General features: G+C 46.9%; 1 pseudogene; it reads right to left on the bottom strand.

The window, feature by feature from the left end:
• Nucleotides 1-5,748: 5,748 nt before the first annotated feature.
• On the bottom strand, nucleotides 5,749-6,594 carry LOC137769425 (methionine adenosyltransferase 2 subunit beta-like; annotated as a pseudogene).
• Nucleotides 6,595-7,928: the final 1,334 nt, after the last annotated feature.

Here is a 7,928-nt window from a genome sequence, read left to right as displayed (position 1 = left end):
TTAATAGCTTAAAATTCAGCTATGAACAAGCTCTGTTTCCACAGGTGTCCCTTGATCAGATAGAAGGTTTTGAGTGTGATTAGCGTTTTCTTTGTGTTGAGAAGTAATGCTGAAACATTAACCCAGGAAATAACATTTTTATGGTAGAACCTGTATCGTACAGTGGAGTTTTTCAAATGTTTCTTTGTCTGTCAGATGTCAAGAAAAGTCTCGTTTTATTCATGATGACTGCGGCGAGCGGCAGCTCACGCCCTTTGTGTTCCGTAGTGACAGTGACCAGGCGCCAGTTGTGCTGACCTTGGTCCTGCCCCGATTGCCGCCGCCTGCCTCTGTCCCTGGCCCCCCTTTCCTTGCTCCCCGCCCCGGCGCCGCACAGCACCTGCGAGCTGCCAAGGCGGGTCCTGTCTCGGGGTGGATCTGCCTCTCCTTGTCTGCATCGTCCTTCCCGCAGAATCCTGCCGGCCTGGCTTGTTTCCGTCTCGTTCTCAGAGAAGCTCCAGCCGGGAGGGGATGCCCGTTTTCCCTCCCACCCCGTCACTGTCGCGTTTGCCCTGTGTGTTTTGTTCACCTCTCATTGCTGTCTGAGATGCGCTGGGATGTCATCCGTAAGCTCCGTTGGAGCAGGGACTTTGTAACCGGTGTGTGTCCCTGAGCAGAAGTCAGCCCCAGCATGTGCCCGGTGAGGATCCGAGGCGACCACAGCCACAGATCCAGGGGGCTGGGCAGCTGTTGCCCGAGGACAACACGGCACGCTTTCGGGGGGGCAGCCGTCCTTACCCTGAACCCAGGGAGGCCCCAGCTTCAAGTCTGAGGGGTGGCTCGGGACAGCGGGCCTGGCTGCCCTGCCCACCCCCCAGGCTGGTCGGAGCATTGTTCCTGACGGGCGTGGGCAGGCCTCCTGTCTGCGGCTCAGTGTGGACACTGGCACAGGGCAGCAGCAGGGTTCCAGGTCATGGACTGACGGCCCCGCCGGACGTGCCGGAGGGCAGCGCTCACCTGGGGAAGAGCGCGCCCCACGGCGCAGGTGCAGACCCCACTGGACTCGGCCTTGGGCTGCCTGGGACCCCACCTGGTCTCTGCCCTTGCACGCTAACCCACCCTACCCTCCTGACACGGTCTACACTGCCAGCCCCCATTGTACGAAGGGGCGTATTTGGTGGAAACAAGTGCAGAGGAAATGAGGGCAGCCACTCTCCTGGGTCATCCACACTGGACGGAGGAGGAAAGTGAACAGCATGTGACAGAGGCTGAGATGAACCAGCAGAATGGCTTATCTTGGGGGAAACGATTCAGAGAAGAAAATCATTCTAAAGTAAAAACCTAATTGCACTACTTGAGATTTGAGAACGTTTGTACCTAAAAAAGGCTGCTATGAAAAAGGTGCAATCAAAGTGATTTTTTAAAATTAATTATTTATTTTCGGCTGTGTTGGGTCTTTGTTGCTGCGCGTGGGCTTTCTCTGGTTGTGGTGAGCGGGGGCTACTCTTTGTTGCGGTGTGTGGGCTTCTCATTGTGGTGGCTTCTCTTGTTGCGGAGCACGGGCTCTAGGTGCGCGGGCTTCAGTAGTTGTGGCATGCGGGCTTCAGTAGTTGTGGCTCGCGGGCTCCAGAGCGCAGGCTCAGTAGTTGTGGCGCACGGGCTTAGTTGCTCCGCGGCATGTGGGATCTTCCCGGACCAGGGCTCGAACCCGTGTGCCCTGCATTGGCAGGCGGATTCTTAACCACTGCGCCACCAGGGAAGCGCCCAAAATGAATTTTGATTAAAAAATTGTTGGGCCAAGTCATTCGGTGGAAGGATTGAATGATGGGATAACGCAAAAAAAAAAAAAAAAAAAAAATTAGTAACCTCAAAGGTAAAGAACTCCCTGCATGTGTAGCAAAAAGACCAAGGTGGAAACAGAATGGTCAGGAGCTGTGGACAGAGGATTGACTAAGGACTGCAGCAGCTACGTGTCCATCGACAGGGTTAAAACTGAGGCAGGAAACATTGGCAGAAACATGCGTAGGTTCAGAGACGCCCGAGTGTCTGGATGAGCGAAAGCCAGGCCCACAGCTGGGTGGATCCTGATTAGCGTGAAAAAAAGACTCTTCCAAGATCATTTTAAAGGAATGAGAATGAAATTGCCTGACCGGATGCTCCAAGTAATAGAGCAATAACTACAAAGTTAGGAGGGAAAATGAATTTTGAGCATAGAATTTCTACCCTGATGGAAAAAAAAAAAAAAAGGAACCTTCCTGCCTTGTAGGAAATGGATCGCAAAGCAAGGTAAGATGGGCCTGGCCTCTCACGTGGCATCAGGCTTACGTCATGTCTCCGCGGGGCAGTCTGTGCTGCTACGGGCAGTGGGAGGGGGACCTGTGGACCCCTCCCCACCTTTGGGAGCACGCTGTGCCTTTACCAGGGCTTTGCCTCTGCAGAATGGTGACTTTGGGTAAAGTCGGGCCTGCTTCCCCAGAACCAGGAAGAAGAGAGGGCGGGGGATCCCCGGGCCTGCATCTCAGGGTGGATAGAGAGGAATAGGGACAGGGGAGCAGCAGGATAGAGGCGTCTGGGCCATGCCTTATATACAGGGGTCATTTCTGATATTTTCACCTGAGTTTGTTGTTTTGGCAATTTATGAAATCTTCCGATTTGATGATGAAATTATTTTAACATAAATGTTTAATTTTCAAACACTTCTAGTTGCTAAAAGCCAATTTGGGCATGTTTTATAAATCACTAGACTATTGGATATGGATCTTAATCTCTCTTTTAAATCATTTATAGTTTGTAAAACTGAATGGTAGCTCTTCTGAAATGGAAATTTTTGATGAATGAGTTCCCTTTTTACTTCAGGCATTTAGCATTTCTCTCCCCCTTCTCTCTCAGTCCATGTGGTGTGTGATTTTTTATCTGACCTTATGTTTAAATTTTGGCATACAGAATGCTGTGCTGCACCCACCGTCCTGAGTCTGGTGTTGGGCCTTGATGGCAGGCGCTCCTGCAGCCTCAGGTGTGTTGGCTCTTTGGCTGGGGTGCCACCTTCCCTGACCCCTCTTTCCCCATCGCACACACCTGGGCTACTCTTACCCTTTCTTCTCTTTCAAGGCCCAGGTTAGAGGAAGCAAGTGTTTTGTCTCCTCGCTGTGCCAGGTACTTGTCATCTGTCCCTTTGACTCCCTGCACATCCCGTTGTGGGGGAAGTATACCAGGATTCCAGCAGATGTTTACAAACGTTTAAGGTGCTGGGTGCCAGGTGCTGTGCCAGGTGGGCACACGCTCTGTGCACAGTCGGTAACGGGGACTTGGGACATACCACATCTGGCCACCGTGTGCTGCTCACGGGCCCTGTGAGAATGTCACACGCAGGACCACCAGAAAGGTGATGTTCGAGGTGATCTTTGGACTTTGGTTCCCTGGAGACGGGTGGGCCGGTGGGCTCTGCCCAGGGTTGCCGGACTCACAGGGAATGAGCCAAGGGCCCTTCTGAGAAGGAAGGAAGTGTGGGGCAGCAGAGATGCAGGAGGTGGAGTAGCAGAGGGATTGAGTGTACATGTTGAAACCACTGCACAGATCAGGATCCTGGACACCTCACTTCCTGGCTGAGGGCTGTCGGGCAAGTCATTTGTTATCAACGTTCTTGGTTTGCTCATCGGTACAAGGGGGAGCGAGTACTGCCTGACCGCACGGGGCGGCTGTTGTGTAACATAAGTAACGTATGCAGAGTGTTCCGCAGTGTTCTAGGCAAATAATACTCAGTAAATATTAATGGTTTTTTTACTAAGAAGGTAAGAGTCACGGGACGTAGTTTAACTTGGATGTGGAGGGCAAGGAGGAGAGAGGGCGCCTTGGGTAATGGCAGATGGATTTCTGTTCCTCTCCCGAGGCCTGATTCAGATGCCACTTCCCACCAAGCCTTCTTCCCGCCTCCGCCGAGCTACCCGCAGTGTAACGTGTTCATGGTCTGGGTTTTCCTTGTGTCCCTGTCAGTGGTGTCCCAACGGGGGTTTCTAGCTGTGACTGCACCACCACTTAAAGGAGACCTGGTGTGGTAACGGAATGAAAACCACCCAGACTGTTTGAGAAGTCACAGTATGCCGTAAAAAGTTACATCAACTATGATTTTAACACCCCAAAATGTGTTGTAATTCCTTTCATAAGAGAATTACGGGATTAAAAAGTAATTCTTAGTGCACTACAGACTGAGCTGTTAGGGAGTGAGGTTCAAGCTTGAACTTACAGGATGAGCATCTTTGTTCAGTCCTGCTGCTGGGGGTCTGTGCGATAAAGATGAGTGATGAAACAGCAGAAGTTATCCCGACATTGAAAGCTAGTTGTAACAGAATACTTTCTCAGATCGTACCAAAAGTAGTAATTCATGAGTTAAATTTTGAGTAGAAATAATCACTAGGCTCTTGTGTTATTCGATAACCCAGTTAATGAAGAGGAGTGCATCACATAAATACACTGTAAAAACATTTAGATTTACTACCGATTTGACACAAAATATTGATGAAGACCATATAACACTATGATATGCTGTATGACAAGAACATTAATGAAAAACTGGTGAATGGACATAATTAAAAGAGAGCATGTATGTTACTAAAATGTTACTAGTCCCTGAAAAAAAATGGAAATGCTATAAATTCCAAACTCATGCGAAAAAAGAACTCGAAAAAGGTTTCCAAAATTTGACAGTTCTAAAACTTACATGCATGACATTTCCAAAATGCATTGTAATTGAATTCATCCATCGATGAAACTCTTAAAATATGTCAGTAATTGAAAAACCATTTTGATCAGTCATTCTAGAGTAAAATTATTTTTTTATCTCCATAGAAAGATATTTTTAAAAGTCATTCTGATACGAAGAGGTGATATCAGAAAGTGTGCCGTTAAAGCAATGTAGGAAAAATGTATTACAAAAATGCAGCAGGCAGTTAATGAAAATATTTATTTTCCTATATTTTGTGATGTTTGTGGTATTTGTCAGATTTATTTATTTTCATTTTTTATATTTTTACCATGCCGGCAGTACATATTTATTATTATTCATGAATGGTCAAAAGACTTACAAGGCCCATTACTATTAGTGTAACCACACATATGAAATATCACTTGGTGACATGGAGTGAAAAGGACAGTTTCGTATATATTAAAAAAATACATACACATACACACATTCTCTCTCAAAGTCTCACCATTCACCGCTACAAAAGCAGGAGGCATCAAGCTGCAGGAGTTCCAATATACATAACAAGTTGAAACATCTCAAGCATAAAAACTACACTTAAATTGCAAAAATAAAGTTTCTTCAAACATTTTGATCTGAGCTCAAGCAAAGCAAATAATGAACACCAATGATTTTTATACTATTTAACACACTTTAAAACATAAAAGGACCAACAGATGCAAAAGTCCTGAAAATGTAGAGGTTATTTATAGGAATGAACAATGCGTTTCATCCAAAAAAAAGTCTACATCAGATGTGTTTCATCCTGGCTCTCAAATATTTGAGAATCCTAATTTACTATATTCAAACAGCAAGTTAAGCCAGAACAAAATGATAAACAGAAAACTCATTACTTCAAACAAGGCGTTATTGTCCTTGGTTTCCTTAGACGGTTTCACCAGTGCAAGAGCATCATTCACCTGAAAGACCATGAGTCACAATTAAAGGGCGCTTGTACAAAACTATTTCCTTTTTTCTTTAAAAAGTGCCACATACTTCTCATTTAAACAACAACAACAACAACACACATAATGCTAGTGGAAGGCCGTTTGTCTCCATCTCTTGTTAATGAGGAAAGGCCAGAGTGATTCTTTGATTCCAGTTCGAAATAGTGTTCACTGGCCAATGCCTAAGGTCTCCAATTTGGAGGAGTCAAGCTGAGCGTTTCTCGGACGTTGTGCTCCTAAGACAGGACTGTCAGTTACCGGTCTTAAGTGGCTGCTGGGGAGGTTGAAGGCGTCTGCAGTTGCACACGCCATTTCGTACTTAGTCGTCTGTTCATTGCCAGACCGGTGAAAGGTTCCCTTAACTGATGGATCCAGCATCCTCTCCTGTGCTAACTGACGACACACAGTGGCCACATCTTTGACGTGACGTGTGTGGGGGACGGCTGCTGCCGGTGGTCCCTGTTCACGGACTTGTTGCTGAATTGCACTTTATAAACATAACAGTCACGGCACTTTCCCCGAGCTTTTCAACTTCTCCATCCAGAACAGGAATTCTCAAAACAGCAGCTCCTAAACTGTTCTCCAGTACGGCCCTTTCTTCTAGTTTTGTTTTGCCATATAGATTTAGGGGACTTGGTACGTCTTCCTCTCTGTAAGGTGGGTTTGTTCCAGCAAAAACATAATCGGAGCTAATGTAGATTAGAAATGCTCCGATTGCAGCTGCTTCCTTCTCCGAGTTCCCGGAAGCATCCGCATTAAGGTGAGAAGCAGCGTCCGGCTGATTTTCGACAACATCTGGCCTTCTCTCTGCTGCACAATGTACTAGAACATGGGGCTGAAAATCATAAATGATGTGATGAACTGCTTTAGAATCCAAGAGATTAAGCTGCTCAGATTTTGGTCTTGCTCTTCTAAAACCACAGCCAACGGCATGCCAATTATTCTGCTGAAATTCTTAGTACACAGCTCTGCCGAGAAGCCCGGTGGCACCAGTAATCAGAACCCGCCAGTTGGGGCTGCTAACTTCCTCCTCGACCAAAGGGCAGTTCACGGGAACAAAGTGGATAGAGAGCTCCGTCTCCCGCCCACCGTGCCTGCCGTGTTGGCGTCGCCGCAGATTTGTTTCTACTCCAGCGCCCTTGGCCCTCCTCCCCTAGGTCTGGGCCGGCCGATCTGTCACATTTTTAAAATTTATAGTTTGTTGGGCTCTTGTGTCTATTCAGAGTATGTATGTTTATAGCTAACTTTGTATAGGTCATTTCGTATCCCTCCTCTAGCAGAAGGTAATCCCAGATGTTACAGGCTGCTAAACGAGGCCCTGCCCTAGTCAGTAGGCTAGCAGTCTAGCCAAAAGAAAACAGTGGAGACAGAAAAACAGTTTAAGTCTGTTATCAAGGAGCGTTGGTCATTGAAAATATGTAGGCGTCTGAAATTTGAGCAGATTCTGTAGATCAAATGAGAAATATTGAAAGTTTCTTCATGAAACTCGAATCCTGAGAACCTTTGGCGGGAGAGTCCGCAGCGTCGTTGGCACCCGTCTTCTCCCCGTTCTTGCAAGCCTTCACGCGGCGGGCATGCTGCCTGCTGCTCTCCGTCCAGAGTGACACATCTGGTCGTCTCCTGGGCATCACGCCTGCTCCAGGGGTTTCAGCGTCACAGAGGCACTCGGCTGCCTGCTGCCGGCAGCTGCTTGCTTTGTGCCCTCTGGTTTAATGGCAAGCTTCCTGGTTGCAAACAACAGTCTCAGTCTATCCCTAACTTAGACAGAAATGCAGTTTCTTGGAAAGATACAGGATGGAGAATCAGGCGTAAAACCAGGCAGGAGCCTAGGAAGATGGGTAAAGAAACAGCCTGGTGGTACCGCAGCAGGATTTTTATTTTTTAACTTTATTTTTTCCGTAACATCATATGGAAAAACCGGAACGCACTTCTTGGCCAACCCTATACATACTGGATGTTGAGTTGTTCGAGCACCATTGGAGAAAAAGCTATCCCTTCTCCACTGAATTGCCTTTACTCCTTCATCAGAAATCAGACTGTATTAAATTTGACGTTTATAAAGACCCCTCCCTGAAAGTTTCTCAGCCAGCAAGACGGTTTAGTACATACCAGAGAAATTTAAGGAATGATAGATGTATTCTCATTTGTTTTTTACCTTGCCTCTTAAAACAAATGATTTGCATTGGGAACTGTTACTGATGGCAGGTACTAATAACCGCCATTCATAGTAGTAGACAGAAACAGCTTGCGACAGCCTTTCCAGCTGG

Source organism: Eschrichtius robustus, chromosome 9 (genome assembly GCF_028021215.1).
Source record: "Eschrichtius robustus isolate mEscRob2 chromosome 9, mEscRob2.pri, whole genome shotgun sequence".
NCBI lineage: Eukaryota > Metazoa > Chordata > Mammalia > Artiodactyla > Eschrichtiidae > Eschrichtius > Eschrichtius robustus.
The sequence above is the reverse complement of the archived record's forward strand: the minus strand, read 5'-3'. Positions and strand labels throughout refer to the sequence as shown.